At 45.1% G+C, this 23068-nt stretch overlaps 1 long non-coding RNA gene across 1 annotated transcript in view; it reads right to left on the bottom strand.

The window, feature by feature from the left end:
- Positions 1 to 447: 447 nt before the first annotated feature.
- The window catches only part of LOC142826706 (uncharacterized), a 47850-nt gene continuing 25229 nt past the window's right edge, over positions 448 to 23068 (bottom strand). The window contains exons 2-3 of the long non-coding RNA XR_012900910.2: positions 4071 to 4216; positions 448 to 3825 (exon numbers count right to left, since the gene is read on the bottom strand). This is a non-coding gene — a long non-coding RNA (uncharacterized LOC142826706). The remainder of the gene's footprint in view (positions 3826 to 4070; positions 4217 to 23068) is intronic.

Below are 23068 nucleotides of genomic sequence, written 5' to 3' on the forward strand. Positions count from 1 at the left end.
CAAATTTATAAACTGCAACTCTAGGTACCTATCTCTATTTTATGGGTGCCAATCCCATAAATTAAAAATCAGCTAATAACCAATGGGCTACACATACATATATCCAGCTCAGCACTCACCCCCATCAACACTCTTAACAAGGGATATGTCTACACAGCAAAGTTATTTTGAAATAACAGCCATTATTTTGAAATAACTTTACCAGCGTCTACACAGCCAAACTGCTATTTTGAAATTAAATTGAAATAGCGGAGGGCTTATTTTGAAATTGGTAAACCTCATTCCATGGTGCTGGGAGACAGTTGGGCTGGCGAGACTCCCAATCCTGAGCCCTGAGCTTCTCCTCCCCCTTCCTCACCTTGCCTCCCCCTGCCAGCTCCCTCCTCCCAGGTTTCCCCCTCTCCTCTCCCACCCTCACTGCTCCCCTCTCCCACCTTCTTTCCCCAGTTTCACCTCAGTTTCATTCTCCCCCACCCAAGTTTTGTTCAATAAAGAGGCTTTGTTGTAATGAACACGTGTCTTTTATTGTACAGCAGGAAGGGGTGTTAGGGAGGGGTAAGTGGAAGGACTTGAGGGAGGAATGAAGCACAAGCTCCCAGTGGGGCACACCAGGGAGACTGTTACTACCTGCAGAATGTGCTGCCAGGCTCACAGCAACACGTCCAGGAGAAGCACCGGAGTGCCCAGAGGCAGCTCCGGCTTCATGCTGCAGAGTGCTGTGTGTCCTGAGTGAGGGCAACCAGAACACGCAGAGAAAAAAAATGCTTTGTTGTCCCTCAGCAAGGTAGGCAAGCAAGCAGGGAAACCTTAGAACCGGCTATCCGGGGAGGGGGTCCCTCTAAGCACAGGTCTCAGATAGCCTCAGGCAGCAGCCACACAAGGTTTGCATGAAAATAAAGGAGCTGCATCAGGTGTATGCCAGGGCCACAGGTGGCAGCTCTTAACCAGGGGCAGACCCAGATCCAGACCTGACCTGATGCCCTGCCAGAACCAGTTCTGGCTGGTCTTAAATGTGATCAGCATCCTATCCGTGTGGACGCGCTATTTCGAAATGCATTTTGTGTCTAGACACATTATTTTGAAATAAGATAGTTCAAAATAACGCTGTAGAGTAGACATACCCAAAGAGTGGAAAGATGGGCTTTGCAGAGTGCCTGGGAGATGACTAAATCTGGGCTCTAGCAGACAAATGGGGAAGGAGGCTTCAGAACCAAGGACTCCTCACAGAAAATGCACAAGAAAGTGCATTTAGCAGTATAAGTGGTTCTCACGAATCATGGAGGCCTTGCTCACAAAACAATAAGGCACTGCCAAAGAGACCAGTACTGCTGCCCATTCTCATGCTGAATAGCACCTTATTCTACAGTTAACCCCAAAGGGATTGCAAATTGCATACCTTTTTCCGATAGTTTTGTCGGAAGATGCTTTTCCAAAATTTGGCCCGTCTACACTTGGCCAAATTTCAGAAAAGCCTCCTCTTTCAGAAGAGCCCTTCTTCCTCATGGAAGGAAGAAGATAGGGCTTCCAAAAGAGCGTGACTGCTCTTCCACAAAAAAAAGCAGAAGAGCAGACTTTTGTAAGGAAAATCCCTTGATGTGGCGGAATTTTTCCCGAGATACCTCTGGTATCCCGGAAAAAACTCATAGTGTAGACATAGCCTCAGTGTGATTAAGGGTGCAGAATGGAACTTCTAAAAGTATCAAGTTTGGGGACTGATCCTGTATTATTAAAGAAAATTGGAGTTTTGACACTAGCATGTGCAAGACTGGGTCCTTCACTGCTTTTAGCACTCATGAATAATAGAAGTGTGGCTCTTCTACAAGTACCTGACCTTGTTGTTGCCCTCTGTTCTCAGCATCTGGCTTGTCCATTAATTAAAGTTATTGGTTGAGAACTCACTCTCAAAGAGACAGGAGAGCCAACTTTCAGTGAAAAGAATTATATCCCTTTATAATTTTTGTTAAGCTTTTGACTTGGGAAAACTATTTGTATCAAGTAATAAGCTTTTTTGTGCATTTCAAACTGTTTTCTTTTTTTTTTCCTAGGTCCACAGTGAATTTCCTTACAAAGCAAATGCATGGCAAAATCCTTTGATAACTTCAAGGCTATTACAGAGGAATATATTTATACAGGTTGGACCTCCCAAATCCAGGACTCTCTGGTCTGGCAAAATCCGTGGTCCAGCACTATTGTGGCTACTGCTTCATAACTGGTTGGACACCACGGATGTGAATGATGGTGCTAGCAGCACATGAATCAATGGAACATGCTTTATCCATCAATTATTTCTGTCCTTATATTATAGCACTATAGGTTTTGCTCTATAATTAAATTTGTGATTGAGGTTTCATTATCAATCTCTCTAAGTATTTCTATGGACCCCGTCACTGTAGTATATGCCCACCTCACAGTCTTTAATGGATCATATCCTCAGAACACCCTGAAAAGTCCTATAGGCTTCAAATCTGGTAGGGCAGAGCTGAAGCTAACCTATATTTTTCTACAAAGGTTGAAGTGACTTAGAAACACTAAAAACTGAAGTGGTCCCTGGAGCTCAAGAAGCCTGATTATATTTCCATGTTGTAGCAAAAACACAGAAAGAACAGGTGAGATAAAACTTAATTTATTAGATTCCCTTTGCTGGATTCTAGAGCCCAGGACCAAAAATTAATTGATCACAGTCTTGTTTCTAAAGTTATTAATATTTGTTTATAGAGTCTCCCTATGGAACATCTGCTCTGCTGTCCTTTGCAATAGCACATTGAATTACTGCTGGTGACCTAAGCTTTCATCTAACAGAAAAGGAGGGGAAAACAACTCAAAACCCCATTTCCTAAAGACATTAGTCAAAAAATATATCTCTGTGACTAGAAAGGCAGGTCAATGAATGAGAGATTTTTTTTCCCTCCAAAATATTTTCTGTTTCCTATAGCCCAGATAGGATCCAGTAGGGAATCAAATCAGCTCCCTAAGAAGGAGTGAATGAGGGTTACAGGAAGGGCTGGTATACCGCCTTGGTTTCATAGCTCCCATGAAGTCTCTGCTGGCACCCAATTGTCCTGCCACTGCCAACCACATGAGATCTGCAGGGAGGAGTGTTGAGAGAGAAGAGGGCTTTCAGGAGAGAGCAAGAAAGCATCCTCTCTACTTCCTGAGGGACCATTAAGTTCTTCAGAAGGAGAGAACCCCTGGTGAGCTTTAAAAAGCTTGATGAGATGGTAAGTGTTAGGCCACACATTGTAGGATATTTACATTCCTCTGAACCCTGGGAGCCTTACTCTGAGGTGGATCACACTGTTCCATTCCTTTGGCTCATTTGACACTTACCTCAGCCTCTGAGATTTAGGAGCCCCATCGGGAGCCTTCTCAACCCTCATGAGATTTAGACAGCAGGCTAGATCTACATGAACCAGTTTTGGCTTAGCAGAAGCTGACTAGAGAGCTTTTTATCATCATGAGTCTGTTGGATTCTTTTGAATTGCCAGGGATGCTCTTCAGTTATCAGGAGTCTGATGAGCATTCAAAGGTTGTGAGGCAATTCCACGGGTACCTCCTAAGGTTTGCTGGGGCACTGATGAGCATCCACATCCAAGCTCCAGGAGGGTGAAGAGGCCCACTCCCCTCTGAGGCTCATGAGAAGGAGCTGTTGATCCTCTATGGATTGCTGAGTGTGGGTTATGTGTGTGGGGTGAGCTAGAGCAGACTCTGACAAACTTCATATTGGAGATTGAAGGCTTACAAGCAGATTCAAAGGAATGAGGGAGAAGGGAGGAGATTCTTCACTCAGTAGACATCCCTTCAAGGCATCTAGGGAACAACAAGAAGCTGCAAGAGCAACAGCAAGGTGGTTATTATTGTACCCCTTAATCTCCTCTGTTGGGCTGGTGAGCAGTAGGAAGAGTAGAGTCTTCCCTCCCAGCTGTGTTTATCAGCCACCTTCCTCCCTTTCTTATAAGACATAGGAAGATAGCCCCAGCTCTTCAGACATTAGGCAGTCAACAGGAAGGGAATCACACTCCCACATCCCTCCCAGGTTTTACAGGAGAGGAGCTCAGATCCCGAGGACTTACAGAGATTTGCAGGAGTGGGATTCCCTTGCAGCATCGGGATTCTCATCCACAGGATGGTATGTGAGGACTGTGGCTAGAACAGTATGTGGTCAAAAGAAAAAAAGGGATATTCCTCACTGCCCTGGACCTCTCTGCTTCTGGAGTTCCTAGGATGGGGAGGAACAGGATTAATTACAGGGTTAATTAGTCCTAATTACATTAACAAGAAAAAAGGAAATTCCCACCCCAAACACACACACTCACATGTACCTCTCTCTGGTGAAGTTAAGATACAAGCAATTTTTAGTGCAAGTTGGCTTTTGAGAAATTTTGAGTTAGAAAAAAAGATAGAAACCTAACAAATGCAAAGTCAAATTTTCACTTCTTAACATAGGCACCTAAACTATCTTAAGCATGCCTTGTAGTGGTGCCTTAGAATATTAAACTCTTAGACTGTGTCTAGACTGGCAAGTTTTTCCACAAAATCATCTGATTTTGCGGAAAAACTTGCCAGCTGTCTACACTGGCCGCTTGAATTTCCGGAAAAGCACTGACGATCTCATGTAAGATTGTCAGTGCTTTTCTGAAATACTGTGCTGCTCCCATTCAGGCAAAAGTCTTTTTTCAAAAGACTTTTGCACAAAAGGGCCAGTGTAGACAGCACAGTAGTGTTTTCCGCAAAAAAGCCCCCATCGCGAAAATGGCGATCGGGGCTTTTTTGTGGAAAACCACGTCTAGATTGGCCACAGACACTTTTCCTCAAAAAGTGCTTTTGCAGAAAAGCATCCTGCCAATCTAGACATGCTTTTCCAAAAATGCTTTTAACGGAAAACGTTTCCGTTAAAAGCATTTTCGGAAAATCATGCCAGTGTAGACGGAGCCTTATATTTCCTTGCCCATCCACAACAAAGAAGTTAATTTCTTAAATTACTACAAAAACTAAAATGTTCTCTCAAGTGATGCTTGCTCTGCTTTGCAGATTTCCTTACCCTCACACCCAGATCACATACAAGAAATTTACATATTGGTCTCATATGCAATCAAATGTGTGACTGCAATACGTGTAGACATACTCAAGCTAGCTTTGGCTAATTACTCAGATAACAATAGCAGTGAAGCTGCAACCGCACTGGTTGAGCTAAGAACTTGAGTACATATCCAAGGGGGGCTGCAACAGGCCTTGCTGCCACAGCTTCACTATTATTGTTATTAAAGTTAAAGAGACTGAAGCAAGCTTTAGGTGCAGGTACAGATGCTCCAGTCACACCTCTGATTGCAGCATAACCATACAGGTAGTGTTGGTTCCTAGTTTGGAAAGTACAACTTTAATAGAATATCCTGAGAATTTAGTACTTGCCATTTTCCCCCTCCAGCCTGAATGTTTTTGAGAGGCATTATGCTGCACTCAAGCTACTGATACGTGCCGGCAGCCTGTACGTCACCTTAGCTACACTGTACACACATTTTTGTTATCTAAAATGCTAAGCCTAGACCAAACTTTGCACAGGCGTGCAGCTCCTTTTGCAGAATAGGCTCAGGCACAGTTGTGTGTCTTCAGTATAAAATAAACTTTAAATCTGTTACAGCTTTAACAAAAAGCAAAGCTGGCAGCCATTCTTCCTTTAAGACCTCTGTTTACTGTAGAGTGTTTTAACCATGATGTTTTAATTTCAGAAATTTTTAAATATGTATTTTGTGAGAAATAAACACAGATGACTTAACTGTAAATTAAACCTGGGCCTCCTGGCCATCAGCCCACGGTTCTACCAATGAGGCCAACTGTCTTCTGAAGTTTTAAATACATCTGCCCTCACAGCCATATTGCCAATTCGAGTTCTGTTTAAAAGCTCCTCTTTAAAATGCATGCACTCACTGGCACACTGACTTGATCAGGCTCTGGTGAGTCAGCGTGTTGAGGGCCAGATCCCCACTGACCCCAGAAACAGTCAACTCTGCCACTGCCAGGGCCCTGGGCCAGGATGCAGTGGAGTAGGGAGGGCCTGTGTCCCTCCTGCCATCCCAGTCCCTGGGTGTCAGTCTCCCCTTTGAACTACAAACTGCATTTGGACTATCTGCCCTGCACTAGGGCCTGGGCTCACCTAATCACTACAGGTTGAGTTTGTTTGCCTGCCCTGCCCTGCCCTGCATGAATTGCCTGGGCTTAAAGAGGACCACAGATGGTTGTTTTATGTGCCTGGCCCTAGACTGGGAATAGGACTGGTGCTGGCTAGAGCCCCAGGACTAAAACAGTTGGCTTGCATGCACCAAGAAGTTGAAACAATGGTTCCTTTTACTATGAAAAGCCTACAGACCTAGTCAAAATTCATGTATCTGAGAATAGCGCTCAAATAATGCTGGTAATCAAATGAAGAGATAGAGAGTGAGCAAGCAGCACAAAGAGAAGTGGAACATGCCTAATCACTAAGTAATTGATACTAATGGCTGAAATGCCAAAAAAACTGGTTGCTACCTCCTTGGTGTTCTGGTACCCCTTGCATTCCTCACTGTACCTAGTGTAAATGTAGGACAGAGAAGGTAAATTATCTCTGAACCTCAGTATGTAGCATTTGATGGGGTGCCTCTTTTTAAATTTTGATGGCCCGGCCACAAGCACCAACTGGGGTTTTAAGCAGGAGTAAAGTCTAAAAAAATTACCAGTCATTTCACAAAATAGCATCAGATTAGAAAGCTACCTAAAACAGCAATTCTGCAACCTATGAAGAAGCAACAAGACAAGCAAGCAACAATTACTTTAAATGTATTGACTGATAAACAGTTAAAGACGTTTTTCCATAATTCTGTTGTACTCTGTGTGAGTCTGTCGATGGCAATAGACCTGCTTCCATATTTCTTAAGTCTAGATTACCCAAAATATCTGTTAAGTACTATAGAATGAACTACAGAGAAACTATTTTGTCAAGCATGACAATAACTACAGGTATTAACATAACTTAACATTTAAGCAAAAGCGTGGGAAAATGTTTTCAACTAAGAAGTATTAGCATTATTTTGGGAACATGTTGACTTAGCTTTTAAAAGTCCTCAACAAACACTCAAGCTATGTCTACCCTAGCGGGTTGTTGTGCCAGAAGTATGCAAATGAGGCTAAGCGTGGAATATCGCCGAGCCTCGTTTGCATACCTAATGAGCCGCCATTTTGTGGAAGAGGCTCTTGCACTAGGAGTTGTCTACACTGCCCCTTCTTGTGCAAGAAAAACCCTCTTGCGCAATGCCATTATTCCTGAAAATAATCAGCGTAGCGGCATTGCGCAAGAGGGTTTTTCTTGCACAAGAAGGGACCCGGTGAAGCGGGAGGGCCTGAGTCCCCCTACTTCTCCCTCTTCTCCCTCCCTGGTACCCTGCTCCCTGACAACTTGGGGAGCCTTACCCGTGGACTGGGCCTCTAGGCTTGAGTAACTCTGAGAGAAAGGAGTGTGTTTGGGACTAGGCCCACAGGGCTGTATTTACCCTGGTTAGAGGAAACTGTACTTTGGGAGTAGGCCCGTAGGGCCATATTTACCCTGCAAAAAAAGGATATTGACCCTGACTTTGGGGCATCCTGACTGTCGAGGGATTCAGCCCCTTGACAGGGGGTAAAAGCTAGGCTTACTCTGGTTTCTTGAGGAATCGGATTCTATAGCTGAAAAGGTTCCATGCTTCAGCCATTTCATCATCCACTAGATCCAAGTCACCCCCATATTCACTAGCCCTCTCCACAGTCCGGGTAGTGAATTTTTCTCCTTTGAGTTAGACAGTTGTAGGTGCTGTTGGCCTAACATCCATTGTTAATTAATTCTATGAGTATCTAATGGTGTGCTAAGTATCTCCCTAAATAGAAGACAGGATCATTGCCCTACAGAACTTAAGAATGAAATTAAACTTTGTGTAATGTCAGAGAGAAGAGACAGAGGTGGGAGATGAGGAAATTGCAAAGGAGCTATCAACAGCAAAGGAACTATTCAGAGACAGAAACTATAAGGAAGGCTTTTCAGAGAGAGGTATAGTACCTAGAATGAGGCATTTGCGTTCTTATGAAGGCACCTGGATAAATGTCTGGCTGTGTATTTCAATTCTGATTTAGTCAATGAGAAATGGGGGCTCAGTCCATGTGGAAAATATTATTGAAAATGCACTTATGTAGATTCATGTGGAAGTAGGCACCAAGTTTTAGGCACTCTTGGTTTTTGGAAGGAAACCTGCTCCTGCGATCAATACACTGGGATTCAGGTGTTTTGCATTCAGCTCCCATCTCAGACTTTCTTGGTGATTTTAAGGAAGCCACTTAATTTCTCTGAAACTCAGCTTCCGAACTTCGGCTTGAATGTTGTAATGTTTTCTTCCACCCACCTGTCTTACCTCTTTGGAGTGTAAAATCCTTATTGGATAGACTATCTAGTATCTCATGTCCCACCTAGTAAAATAGGACCCTGCTATTGGTGAGGGCCTCCAGAATCTATTGTAATACAGATTTTCAAATAATAATTTTCAAAACCCAACTATGAAAATATTGTTTATAGGAGTTTCTCTTATCTAGTATTTCACTTTCCCTAACTGTCCAACTCCCTTGGTGCTGGTGCCAATTTTACTGTTACCCTGGGTTGGTAAGAAACATAACTTTGTTTATAAAAAGCAGTTTTTCAAATAACTCTTTCTTGTACAGAGGAGGTTCAAAAGACTTAAATTCATCAGAAAAAAAAGTTAATACTAGGATATGAAAAACTGCTTTTTCTAGACATCCTGGTTTACTTCCAAGCCATAGCAGCTTCAAAGCCATATTCGACAGCTAGAGAAATGCAGTCCATCATGAGTCTTTTTCCATGTCCAATATTTTCCCTAAGTCCGAAGTTTCTGTAAAACCTTCTCTTTGTCCCCCACACCTCATCCCACTCATGACTGACTTAAGTGATGCATCTGTGCTATTGAAACATGGTTTTATACATGTCTGATGCCAGGTGTCATAGTTTGGGAAACTCACAGATGCTGAATCTGTCACACCAGGTCCATTAGTCTCCAAAAGAAGTTATAGAAGGGGAAAAAAAATCAGGAAAAAGTCTACAAATATTTCCTTTCCTACTAACCTCCATCCTTCAGCTATAATGTTCTAGTCAGGGAGGAGGAACACGCTGCAGCTGTGTCTACATTGGCTTTTGCACAAAAACATGCTGCCTGTCTACACTGGCAGGGAGTTCTTGCGCAAGAACACTGACATTCTAATGTGTGAAATCAGTTCTTCTTGCGCAAGAATTATGATGCTCCTGCTCAGGAATAAGCCCTCTTGCACAAGTGTTCTTGCGCAAGAGGCCAGTTTAGACAAGCAACATGAATTTCTTGCGCAAGAAAGCCCGATGGCTAAAATGGCCATTGGAGCTTTCTTGCACAAGAGAGCGTCTACACTGGCACGGATGCTTTTGCACAAAAGCACATGCCAGTGTAGACGCTCTCTTGCACATATACTTTAATGCAAAAACTCTTACATTAAAAGTATTTGTACAAAATCTTGCCAATATAGACGTAGCCAGAAGATTTTAAAAAGCACCATTTTTTAGTTTCTTTTATTCTCCTTTTACAAAGTATGTGTGGGGGTGGGTGGGGTTGTAATTCATATCAGGCTTTATTGAGGTTCTGCCCAGTGATAAGATCCAGTTACCACAGTACTAGTTCAAAGCAATCATCCATCTAACCCAGTATCCAGTCTGAGAATGACCAGTGCAATTTTCAGAAGAAAGTGGAAAAGTTCCAGTGATGGAATTCTAAGAGGAATTAGCTTCTTCTAGATTTTTTTATCCTATATCTGGTTTATATTTGTTTTTATTAATGCTACTGTGAATCTTTTCTTTCTGTTAAAGTATCAAGGATTACTAGATTCTTGGCAGGTTTCAGTGGACGCTAATGTAGATATATTGATTTACATCAATTGAGGATATGTCCCTATTCTCTTTTTAAATATTTCTACCATCATAGAATGAAAGTTTTGCTATTCCTCTAATTATTCTCATTAGTTGTATCCAAATCTGCTTCTCCTGTTTCTGCTACATTCTTTCTGAGGTCAATTGTGGTCAGTCTAACACACTATGGCTATGTCTAGACTAATCCGGAAAAGATATGCAAATTGCACCCTGCAATTTGCGTTCCTCTTTCCGATAGTTTTGTTGGGCGCCATCTACACTGAGCCAAATTTCAGAAAATCCTCCCCTTTTGGAAGAGCCCTTCTTCCTTGTGGAAGGAGGAAGGCAGGGCTTCCGAAAGAGCACGTCTGCTCTTCCGCAAAAAAAGCGGAAGAGCAGACGTGTGTTCCCTGGACACAGTGAAGTTTTTCCGGGATACCAGAGGTATCCCAGAAAAAACCCGTAGTCTAGACATACATGGTATGCCCTTACAAGGCATAGGCTGACACCCCACCCCATGCTTTGTGAGAATTGGCTTATGAATATGCATAATTTGGAGAATTTAGACAAACAGGTCACTTAACATATCAATGTTATAGTTACAATCTGCTGAATATGCATATCCTGGTTTTGTGCATGTATCATTCTTGTATGTGAAGTTAGAAATATGAAGTGTTGATCTGTTTATTGTTCTAAATGTGCTAATTAGGGTCAAAGGATAAACAAGGCCAGACTGTGGTTTGTCCTAGAAAGACATGTGACTATGCCACCTGGTACTGAATTCCATCTTGGACCTGGTAATTTACCAAGGGTGTGGGGAGATGCAAAACAAAAGATTCCCGCCCAGTCAGAACATCTGTTTAAGCAAGGGATAGCAATCAGCCTTTGTCTTCAGCTGGATTTTGAAACTTCCTCTCCCACCCTAAGAGAATACAGAACTCTGAAGAAGCTTTAGACCAGTGCTCACCAGCCAGTAGATTGGGATCTAGCAGTAGATCTTGGAGCCTCTGACAGGTGATTCTGACCGGTTTAGCTGGGAAGCTTAAAGCGCTGGCACTTCAGTTGCCTCTAAACCCACTGTCATGCTGCTCCTGCCCTCTGCTTTGGAATTGCCCCCCTGGGAGCCTCCTGCTCCCTGGGCAAGGTGAGGGAGGAAGAAGAGGGAACACAGATGTCAGGGTGTCCCTCCTTCCCCCACTTCTGTAGCCTATCTCCATAGAGATGGGGATGGAAGGAGCTGGCAATGCAAATCTGTCACTTTCACACACTGTGTGTGTGTGTCTCTGTCATTCTCACAAACACACTCTGTCCTTCACTCATCTCCGGATCCAACACATATGTGGGGGATGGTTGTTACTCCTTTTACTGCTTGCAGAATGTGTTACTTTTGGGTTTTGACTGGTCTGTGCATTTCATCATTTTCATTTCTCTCTTGTGCTTAAATTTAATTCATTGAGTGGTGAGTTCTAAAATGTCTAATCTGCTGTTGCTGGAGTAATTATCCCAATGGTAATTGCTGCTCCTGAAAGTAGCTGGCATGTCCCTGCAGCCCCTGAGAAAGGCAGAGCAGGGGGTCTCCACACACTGCACTTGCCTACAGACACCACTCCTGCAGCTCCCATTGATCAGTAATGGGGAACTATGGCCAATAGAAGTTGTGGGCTCAGTGCCTGTAGATGAGGGGCAGCACATGGCACCATGCAGCCATTGCTGTACATGCCAGCTGCTTTCAGGAGAGGTGCAGGGCCAGGGCAGTAGTAAGCCTGCCTTAACTCCACTGCTCCACCACCTGGAAGACAGAGCCGGCACCCTGAACCCCTGTCCCAGCCCTGAACCTCCTCCTGTACCCAACCTCCTGCCCCAGACATGAGTCCTCCTGCACCCAAACTCTTTCCCAGAGCTTGCACTGTGAAACCCCTCCTGGACCCCAATCCCCTGCCCAGTGCTAAGCCCAGAGCTCCTCCCACACTCCAAATCCCTTGGCCCAAGACCAGAGCCTGCCCCCAAGTCTCTTAACTGAGCCTGGTAAAAGTGAGTGAGGATGAGGGAGAAAGAGGATGGAGTGAGCACAGGAGCAGCCCTAGACGAGCTGCCGGCAACTGGCGCCCTATGCGAAACGCGCGATCGGGGCCCCCGCCTCCAAACCCCTCAAAGGCCATTTAATTTGGTGCCCTAGGCGACCACCTAGTTCACACCTATGGACGGGCCATTACTGAGTGAGCAGAATGATTCCTCGGGGCAGGGCCTCAAAGAAGAGGCAGAAAGGGAATGGGGCAAGGATATTGGGGTTTGAGGTGGATCTTACATTGCACTTAAATTGAAAAAAGTGATCTGGTGGTTAAAAAGTAGACCCAAGTAAAAGATCAGCTCAGATTTGAAGCTTTTATCTGAAATGAAAACAGCTGTTTAGAGTAAAATGTGCATGTAACAAGTTTCTTAACGAATGAGAATTAGCTATTTTTTGGTTCATTTTTATTCGGTAACTTACTTTGAGCTGACTGTTTTCACTTGCAACCACTTAAATCCTACCTTTTTTTGTACTTAAACAAATGTGTCTCTCTCAGGCCCAATATAAATAATTATGTTGTGGGAGCAACCACTGTGCATCTCTCTGTCACTGATAACGAGGGGAACATTATGGTGCTGTCTCCAGTGATCCACAGATGTTATTCATGAATGGTTAAAGCTCATTTGTAAAACCACCCTGCGTGTCAACCTTGCATGTCACTGATTTCACTTGTCATTGTGCTACCCATTCACTTAACTTAGTCAGGTCCCTCACCTCACTGTTCACCCTCTTGTCTATATCGCTAATAAATAAATTAAACAAAACCAATCTCAATACTTATCCATGGGATCCACCTTCTTAACCTTTCTGCCATTTTCAAAATAGACCATTTTTTCCTTACTCTTAGCCAGTTTCTAATACACAAAAGCACTTTACTCTTGCACCTTGACTGCTGAGTTTCCTTAATAGCCTTTTGTGAGAGATTTTGTCAAAGGCTTTTTGAAAGCAGGGGTGATCATCTCCCAAACGAAGGTTATGACATCATTCCAAAGTCTTACAACTGCCTGCCCCTCTAAGTTCTGTCACAAAGCAGTTGAAGCACAAGAGAAGAGGGGACTGAACAGTCCTTATTTGTGCACTCGCTGGCACACAAACTCCTCCATACTGAGGATGCTTTCCATGGAAATTCTGGCTGCATTAACTTTGGCTAAGATTTGGGGACTATTTCTGGAAGATTTAAAAACCTTCAGAGACTGATTTTTACTTCTATTCATGTAAAGGGTCTGTACTTACATTTATTAAAGAAATAAAAACATGGCTCCTGCTCAGCTTCAACCAGCTTTCCTATGACATAACAAACACAGACAGCTGAGCCAGCTGCCAGGTGGGAACGTTTTCTCAGTGTTTCTTGGTGTGGGTATGAACTGAAGATAGATCATCAAACAGACTGAGAGGAGTAGTGTGGGGTGAGTACCAAAAGATCCTTTATGAACATGGCTAGAACTTCAAAGCCTCCCAGAAACACCTGAGCTCTGCGATATGGTAACTGTACTGAACACGGTTCCCGGAAGAGTTTCAGATAGGATGTGTCTATATGGCAGCTGGAAGCATGTTTCTCAGCATGGATAGACAGACATGCTAGCTCTGCTCAAGATAGCTACTAAAAGAGCAGTGTAATTGGGGATATAAATGAGCAACAGCTAAGACTGACTAGCTATGCTCAATCCACCCAGACCCCCCTGGAATGTACTCTGGCAGCTAGCCTGGGCTGCCGCTCAGTCTACCCCCAGCTCTGCTGCTATTTTTAGTACACTAGCTGGAGCAAAGCTAATGTGTCTGTCTGCTTCATCAGGCAAGCATGATCCCAGCTGCAATGTAGATATACTGATAGTGGAACTGTCTCTCTACTTGTTTATCTTATAATTTCATTAGCTTTTTGCTGCCAATATGCATGTGCAGTGGGCAAGTTGTCCAGCATTTTGATGTTGGGTTTCTCATAATCAGGTGGGTTAGCGTGTGCAATATCAGTTACATTCAGATAACCACGTCTGAGTATCCTCCAAAGTGGGAACTACCCTTCCAGAGTTTCTTTCCCCATCTTCACCCTTTCGCTCCCTACTTGGCTGAGATTATTTTCTGTGAGGTCCAGTGGCCTTTTGCTCTCTCCCAGACTGCTTCAGGAAGGGCTGTCTATCTTCTGCTCTTTCTTATATCTTCAGGTGGTCGCTGTCTATTTTCTCCATGCTCCTTGCATGGGAGAAGACTTGCTCATTGCTAAGTCCCCTTTTCAGGCTTCTTCTATGGAAAAAGTCTGTCCTGATCCTACAGCAGTGGGATCAGACTACTACTCTTGGTATCATTACTGCTCCTTCCAGCCTTTAATGGGCTTCAGCCTGACGCATGCCAGCCCACATCAGGCTAGGAAATTCCTCACATACAGGCAGTCCCCGGGTTACGTACAAGATAGGGACTATAGGTTTGTTCTTAAGTTGAATCTGTATGTAAGTCGGAACTGGCGTCCAGATTCAGCCGCTACTGAAACTGACCGCCAGTTCTGACTTACATACAGATTCAACTTAAGAACCCCAAGCTTCCCCAAGTCAGCTGCTGCTGAAACTGATCAGCGGCTGATTCCAGGAAGCCTGGGGCAGAGCAACTCTGCCTCAGGCTTCCTGTAGTCAGCGCTGGTCAGTTTCAGCAGCGGCTGACTTGGGGACGCCTGGGGCAGAGCAGCTGGGGTGCTGGTGGGTTGCTCCAGTAGCACCGCTCCTCGGTGCTACTGGAGCAACCCAGCAGCACCCCAGCTGCTCTGCCCCAGGCGACCTGATTCAGCCACTGCTGAAACTGACCAGAAGCGGCTGAATCAGGACCTGGGGCAGAGCAGCTGGGGTGCTGCCGGGTTGGTCCAGTACTGCCCAGAGCGGCGCTGCAGGACCAATTGGCAGCGCCCCAGCTGCTCTGCCCCAGGGTCCAAAACAAAAGCCTGGTCTGCTGGGGGGGGGCACACTAGCTGCGCGCCCCCCCCCCCCCAGCAGACCAGGGACACGGGGAGCAGAGCCGCAGCAGCAGCAGGGTGCCGCGCCTCTGAGGCTTTGCTCTGGCAAAGCCTCAGAGGCGCGGGAACCCGCCACGGCTGCGGCTTCTGTCCCGGTGCCTGTGGTCTGCTGGGGACGGTCCCCAGCAGACCACAGGCACCGGGACTGAAGCCGCAGCAGCGGCGGTTCCCCGCGCTTCTGAGGCTTTGCTTTGGCAAAGCCTCAGAAGCGCGGGAACCCGCCCGGTGCCCCTGGTCTGCTGGAAACGGTCTCCAGCAGACATGGGGCACCGGAGCAGCTTACGAACGGGGCTTTCTCGCCCCGGAGCTCGCAGGTAGCAATCCGCCACCTCAACCTCCGGGGCGAGAAAGCCCCGTTCGTAAGTGCGGATCCGACATAAGTCGGATCCGCGTAAGTCGGGGACTGCCTGTATTAGGTTTGCAAAGTCTGAAGTCCTGTGGTTCCAGAATTAGATTTGGATTTAGAAAAGTGTATAATAGAAAGTGGTCTGAAACATAACCTATGATGTCATGAATGCAAGAGGTCCAGGAAGGCAATCTCACATTTGATAAATGGGTTAGACCTGGGATATGCAACAGAAGCCTCATGAGAAAAGATGAAAGTTCTAAGTGGCAAAGCACCCCAGAAGTGCATACAGTGACACAACAGCAAAGGAGGACAGATTTCTGTACCCACAGAGAGATGAATTTACTGCATAAGGCAGCATGAGTGGGTAAAAGCAAAAAATGCCCTGCATCGGCACAGCATTGCAAGGAATGTGGCACATTTAATCATTTCAGCAGTGTATGTAAGAGCAGAGAAAGGTCTCAAAAGAATCAGCTGGACTTGTACAAGCAGGTAATCACAGGACCATAGAATTGTAGGGCTGGAAGGGATCTTGAAAAGTCATAAGTCCAGCCCCTTGATCTGAGGCAGGATCAAGTAAACCTAGACTGTCTGACAGGTGTTTGTACAATCTGTTCTTAAAACATCTAGTAATGGGAATTTTACAAGGTCCTGTGTAAACGTATTCTAGTGCCTAACTATCCTTATTGCTAGAAGGTTCATATGTAACCTAAACCTCCTTTGCAGCAGGTTAAGTCTATTGTTTCTTGTCCTACCATCAATGAACCTTGAGAACAGTTGATCTCAGCAACAGTTTTTACATAGTTGATGTTCCCTTCTCAGTCTTTTTTCCAGACTAAACATGCTTAGTTTTTTTAACTTCCTACGTCAGATATTCGAAACCTTTTGCCATTTTTGTTGTGTTCCTCTAACCTCTCTGCAATTTATCCACATATCTCCTAAAGTGTGGTACCAAGAACTGGCCATATTGACCAACTGGGATCCCACTAGGGCCATGTAGAGTAGGACAGCTACCTCCTGTGTCTTACTTACAACTCTCTTTAATATACCCCAGAATAATACTAGCCTTTTTCCCAACTGCATCACACTGTTGATTCATATTCAATTTGGGATCTACTTTTCAGCAATGCTACCACCTCATCAGTTAGTTGTAGTTGTGCACTTGACTTTTTTTCCTTCCCAAGTGAAGTACTTTGCACTTATCTTTATTGAATTTTGTCTTATTGAATTCAGGACAAATCTCCAATTTGTCAAGGTCATTTTGAATTCTAATCCTGGCCACCAAAGTGCTTACAACCCCTCTCAGCTTGGTGTTAGCCTCAAATTTTATATGCATACTCTCCACTTCACCATCCACAGTCTTAAAAAAAAAGAGAGAGACAAATCAATAGTACCAAATCCAGAACTGATGCCTGCAGGATGCCACTGTACATGCCCTTCCACTTTGGCAGCAGGTTATTGAGAACTCCTCTTTGGAGTACAGTCTTAGTTTTACACCATATTCTAGTAATTCATCCAAACCATATTTTACTAGTTTGCTTTTGAGAATGTCATGGGGGACTGTGCCAACAGCCTTACTTACTAAAATCAAGATAGTATATCAGAGAATGGTGATGACATCTCGACTCGCCCATGAGTCCAAGAGCATATCTGGTTCAGGCCGTTAGTGCAGAAAAGCAACGGGGATAATACAAAACTCAACGCATGCAATATTAATAGGGAAATGCCCTGTGCAATTTCAGCTGGATAACAGGACCCCCTGCAATGTGATTCCTCTGAGTGAACTGGATTTGAAAATGTTCAGTACAAAGAGGAGGCACAATGTAATAACGTGCAATAGAAAAATAGGACCTCAAAGTTACTAACCCAAAAAATAACAGTACCAACTGAAGGTTGTTGTGGGAGATAGTAAGCCCCACAGACCCATCTTGCAGGATACACTCAGTTTCCAAGCAGCTCATTTTTTACTGGAATGCCCAGTCAAAAAGGGATCCTGGCCACTCTTGTCAGCAGTTGACCAGGCCATTAAAAGTCCAGTTGGCCCCAGCACCAACAGGGCAGACAGGGTCTGTGCCTATCTCCATGCAGCTCCTGGGAATCAGCTGGCATGTCTCTCTGGCTCCTGGAAGGAGGTGTGGCTAGGAGGGCTCCACATGCCACCCCTGCCCAGAGGCATCACCTGGAGCACTCGCTCTGCAGTTCACATTGGCTGGGATCCATAGCCATTGGGAGCTCCAGGAGCAATGGCTGCAGGGGGCATCACATGGCACCCCCAGTCACCTCTCTACCTGGGAGCTGGACTACATGTTGCCACTTCCCAGAGGCTGTCTGATGTCATTGCTGCCTTGAGCCTGAACCCCAGTACTCCTCCCCCAGCTCAGAGTCCTCTCCTGCACCCCAAATCCCTCATCCCCATTCCCACCCCAAAGCCTGCAGCCCCATCCAGAACCCTCACCCCAACCCAACCTCTTGGCCCAGCCTCTGAAAAGGAGCGAGGGTGGAGGACAGTGAGTGGCAGAAGGCTGGGGGGTAGGCCTTGGAGAAGTGGTAGGGTAAGAGCAGGGCAAGGGCATTTAGTTTTCTGCAATTCGAAAGTTGGCAACCCTAGGAATACAGATTTATGAGCCATAGATCCAATCAGGGTGAAATAATCAGAAATTTGTACCTGCAGTGCAAGAATCAGAAAGGGGAGTCCCACAGAGAATGGAGACAATTTTAGCAGTGTACCAGCTGGGGGTATTTTCCAGGCAATGAGTGCCTCAAAAGGAAAGCTGCAACTGGAAGTAGATCCAACCGTGGAACCTGTATGATTATCACGAAACAAATTTCCAGTTGCCCAATGTAATACAGTGTACAAGGAGCTCAAAAGTCTTTGGAGCATGAGTATCACAGCACCTAAAGAGGCCAGAAAAGCCTGAACAAGCAGCATGGTAGTCATAAAAATACATCAGGCAAATTATGCACGTCTATAGACCTAAGGCACTAAACTGGACATTCAAAACACATCACTATCCCCTGGTCACAAATGATGTCATCTTGCTAGAATTTTCCGAAGCCTGAATCTTTATAGTCTGATGTGAGAAATGGGTTTTGGCAGACTTGTCTAACTCAAGAGCCCAGTATGCTGACAATCTTTGTAACACCCTTTGGTTGCTACAGATGGCTGTGCATGCCAATGGATATAAGCCCAGAGTACCAGAGGTTCCAGAGGAGTCTCACCCAAATGCTGCAAGGACTGCCTGGGGTGGTGATAATTGCAGATGATATCCTCATTGTAAAGGAAAGGAGCAATTATATAGAAGCTGAACTAGAAGAGATCATGACAGAAAACTATGAACCTTTCTACAGTGATGCAGGGACAAGAATGTAAGTCCTAATGCACACAAATCTGACTCAAACATGAGAGGACATCTGCTCACAGCAAGGGAACCGAAAGCAGATCCCAACAAGATCAAGACACTGCTAATTCCAGGATATGTGAAAGGAGTACAGTATTTGATAGGAATGATACATTCTCTGTCCAGGTTCTTTCCCCACCTCAATCCAGTAGCAGGGCCCATCCATCTCCTCCTAACAGCAAGCATTTGGCATGCTGAAACAAGTGATAATGGATGCCCCTCTCCTGTAGTGCTACCAGCCAGGAGAACCATTGCTGTTGCAGTGTGATGCATGGGAGGAATGATTAGATGTAGCTCTTCTGCAAGAGGAAACACTTTGCCAGCAGAGACCAGTCAGAGCCTGAACAAAAGTACATCCTGTGGTGGGTTGCATCCTTGGTGTCTAGGCATAGTGCTGCCATTTTTTTCAGCATCCACGTCCCCTACAAGTCGTCTGCCTACCTCTGTGGGTCTTTTGTGAATCAGCTTTACATCCAGATCAAAGTTCAAATCCCTCATGAGGTACAAGAAATTAAAATAGATGTTCCTTGCCTTTCAGGGCCGATTGCAGATAAAATAGTTTCTTACCCTTTGGGGGCTTCATACCCTCTCCGGAATTAAACTAGCAGGGTTTTTCCTGTAGCTAGCAATAGACTCTTGCCCTGACCTGGTTTCTTGGCTGTGGCCTAAGGAGCATCATCTTCCCTAGGTCCAAGCCATAAATTGCCTTGATAGTAGCAGGTAGCTCCTTTTACTTCAGCCTGCTGGGCCTTGACTAGTTGTTGCTGAACCCCAGCCTTTCTAATTGCTGAAAGATGGATCTCAAGAGTTTTGCTAATGGCTTCTCTAGCCAAGCCAGGAAGTCTAATACTCACTGCTCTTTTCCTCTCAAAGTTATTTCCTGGGGCAGAATGTGGGAGAGCAGGAGGGTTATAAGAGAAATAGCTTTTGGCTGGCATATTTGGAATGGAACTATGCCATTAGTACGCCTATAGCCAGGCCTCGACAAATCAGTGTATCTACTCGCCTGTGCCAAGTAGATTTCAGCCAGTCGCCCCGTTCACTGGCGGTGCGCGCATGCGCACTGCGGGTCTGGCACATGCGCAGTGCGGGGCTGGTGAGTGGACTTTGCCACAGTTTGTCGAGCCCTGCCTATGGCCACCCAGTAACAGAGACAATCAAAGCAAAGACCCTTCTTAATGCTCCAAAGAGATGGTCGTGCTTGTTGATGCATTTCCAGCATTACCAGGTACATAGCAGATGTTGTCAAGGATTATTACTCATGTTAGCTGACACAATGAGCACAATATAAAAACCAGCATCAGTGAGCTGAAGGAAGGGATCAGGACATTGAATCCATTAACATGCTCCATTCTCTCCCAGTTTCAATAGCAAAGCTGATGGAAATTGAAGAGTATATGAAAAAGGACATCCAGAAACAGGTAGTTAAGATAGAGGTACCAGCAGCGTGGCCAGAAGAAAAAGCCTAGTAAGTACTAGTAAGAGCAAAACCGTATCTTCAAATTAAAAATGTGTTAGAGTGCGCAGGATGGCATCATATTTTGAAGACACAGAAGTGTTGTCTCCACCTTACAAGGGTGTCATGCAAAAGAATATATGCCTCAGACATGGGCTTTTAGCAACTCTCTTAGGGTATGTCTACACTACCCTGCTAGTTCGAACTAGCAGGGGTAATGTAGTCATCCGCAATTGCAAATGAAGCCCGGGATTTGAATTTCCCGGGCTTCATTTGCATGAAGCCGGCCGGCGCCATTTTTAAATGCCGGCTAGTTCGAACCCCATGCCGTGCGGCTACACGCGGCACGGAGTAGCTAGTTCGGATTAGGCTTCTAATCCGAACTAGCTGTACTCCTCGTACATTCCACACAAATGAAGCCCGGGAAATTCAAATCCCGGGCTTCATTTGCAATTGCGGATGACTACATTATCCCTGCTAGTTCGAACTAGCGGGGTAGTGTAGACATACCCTTAGATGGTCCTGAATGCACATTTAGGCTATGTCTACACAGCAGCGTTATTTTTGAATAACTGACATTATTCCGAAATAACGAAGAGCGGGTCTATACTACAAGCCTTTATTCTGAAATAATGGTGAGCTGGAGGACTTCTTACTCTCACTCATGGTAACTCTCATTTCATGAGTAAGGGAAGTTGAAGGAAGAGTGTTCTTCCTTCAACTTCCTGCTGTGTAGACAGCACCAAAAGCAGAATTAAGCTATTTTGACTGAAGTTATGCAATTCACGTAGCTGAAGCTGCGTAGCTTAATTTGACTTTAGCCCTGATGTGTAGGAGTACACTTCCTGGCTGGGAATGAATACACAACTCCATTCCTTGATAGCAGAGTGTGACACCTCCTGGTTGTATGATAATGGCTGGAAGAAAGAGGCTCTTACTGCATAAGTAGCCCACCCAACCATGGGGAAAAAAGTGGGAGCATACTAATTTATCTTGAAGGAAAAGCAGAACTTGATGACAGTAGACTACTATTCAAATTTTTAGGGGGTCAGTATCCTACCTGATGCAACAAGCAAGTCATTGCCTCCTAAACTGAATGACACCTCAGTTTGGCTTGGAAGAATTCAAAGAATTAGGGCCCAGGTGGGGGCTATATAAAGAAGGGCTCCTGGCCCAGGTGGGGGCTATATAAAGAAGGGCTCCTGGAGGGAGAGAGAAGGATTTACTCTTGCTCTGGCTGGAGAGCAAGAGGGACCTGGCTGTCTGGGAAGCAGGTGGCTTCCTGGAGGTAGAGCAGTGCTGGGGAAGAAAGGCAGAGCAGGGGAACCTCTGGCAGGCAAGTTCCCAGGCTGCAGGGCCTGAGGCCAGACCCGAGTGCAGGAAGGCTGTATAGAGCCAGCCAGGGTAGGCAAAAGTAGCAGGTCCACACCCCCTTGCCAATGATGAGTAGCCATTTCAGACTGCAGTTTGCCCCTGAGGCAGGGGCTAGATGAAGACTGACAGTTGGTCACTGAGACAAAGAGGGTCATGGGGAACTGGGTGTTCCCTAGAGGGGGACTGGGTATTCCCTGGGAGGGAAGGACCCTGTAGTGCAGAGACTGATAACCCCCTCCCAGGAAGGAGGCCAAGAGTCACTGGAGTGGGCACTGCTGGAGGGCAGTGTCCTGAAGAGGACACCATAGTCCAGGAGCAATGTGGGTCTGGAACAGACACAAGGAGACACCAGTCAGAGGGAGACATCTGGTGGGCAGATACAAACTAATTCCCAGTGGTACTGGCAGTAGGCGCCGTGGTGGTGAATCCGCCCCATGACAAACCTCCTCCACAGCATCCCCCCACTGTTACTCTGTGGGGGAAATCAACTGTGAAAATAGCTAAGATTGGTACACAAGGCTGTTTCTTCTGGTATTGGCCCCTTCTTAGCATTTTTGGAACACAGGAATACCCCATCACAAGGGTGCCAAAACAGTGCAGCACAGGCACTGACAGCACAAAGGATCAAATCCTATTACCAATGAGGAGAGACCTGTTGCAGACAGAATGATGGAGCTAACTCCAAGAAGAGATGGGCATTTACATATACCAATGATCTATATAAAATCTCCTATTTTGTCAGAATTAGCTTATATCCAAGGAATGCTAAACAAATGTTCTAAGAATGAATTTAAGTAAACCTTGGAAATACACAAACCAGGTCTGACAATTATATTTTTAACAGAATGGGCAAAGTATGTTAGTCCAAGTTTCATTCTGGGGACAAAATTCAATATCTAAACTTAATAGACTAGTGGACACCACAACAACTGGTCCTGTTGGTAGGGGTCTCTGACAGGGAAAAGATCAAATGGACTTGGAGATTGAATTATCCTCTTACCCCTATAAATAGCCTCTCAAAATGAGGACTGAGCCACATTAATACAGTTGCTGCTTTTTCACCTGTTCTGCAGACAGCAGATTTCAAGGGTGTCATTGTGGCACCTTTTGTGATCATTAAATGTAGAAACAAATGTAGAAAGAAAAGAAGTTGCCATTCCAGAATCAACTAAATCAGTATCTTCTCATAAAATTGACAGGCATCTCCTGTAATAAATCTTTATTAGGAACTTGTTACCAAAACAGATGCAGTAAGTCATATTTGATCCAGAAAACTATGCTCTCCTTTGAGTGCTAGTAGCCTCACTGTGTGTCATTTTGATGTTTCACTGCTGCACCACATGTCACAACAAGAGTGAAATAACGAGACGCAGCTGCTATAACTCAAAGGAAGACATTCTATTTGAAAGGATTCAGCAAATCTGCAATTCAAAAGTTTGAGGAGATGAGCTACGGAGTGTACTTGTGCCAGAATGCTGAAGCTCCTGCCAACACCGA

Source organism: Pelodiscus sinensis, chromosome 2 (genome assembly GCF_052426305.1).
Source record: "Pelodiscus sinensis isolate ZL-2025 chromosome 2, ASM5242630v1, whole genome shotgun sequence".
In the NCBI taxonomy this organism is placed as follows: domain Eukaryota; kingdom Metazoa; phylum Chordata; order Testudines; family Trionychidae; genus Pelodiscus; species Pelodiscus sinensis.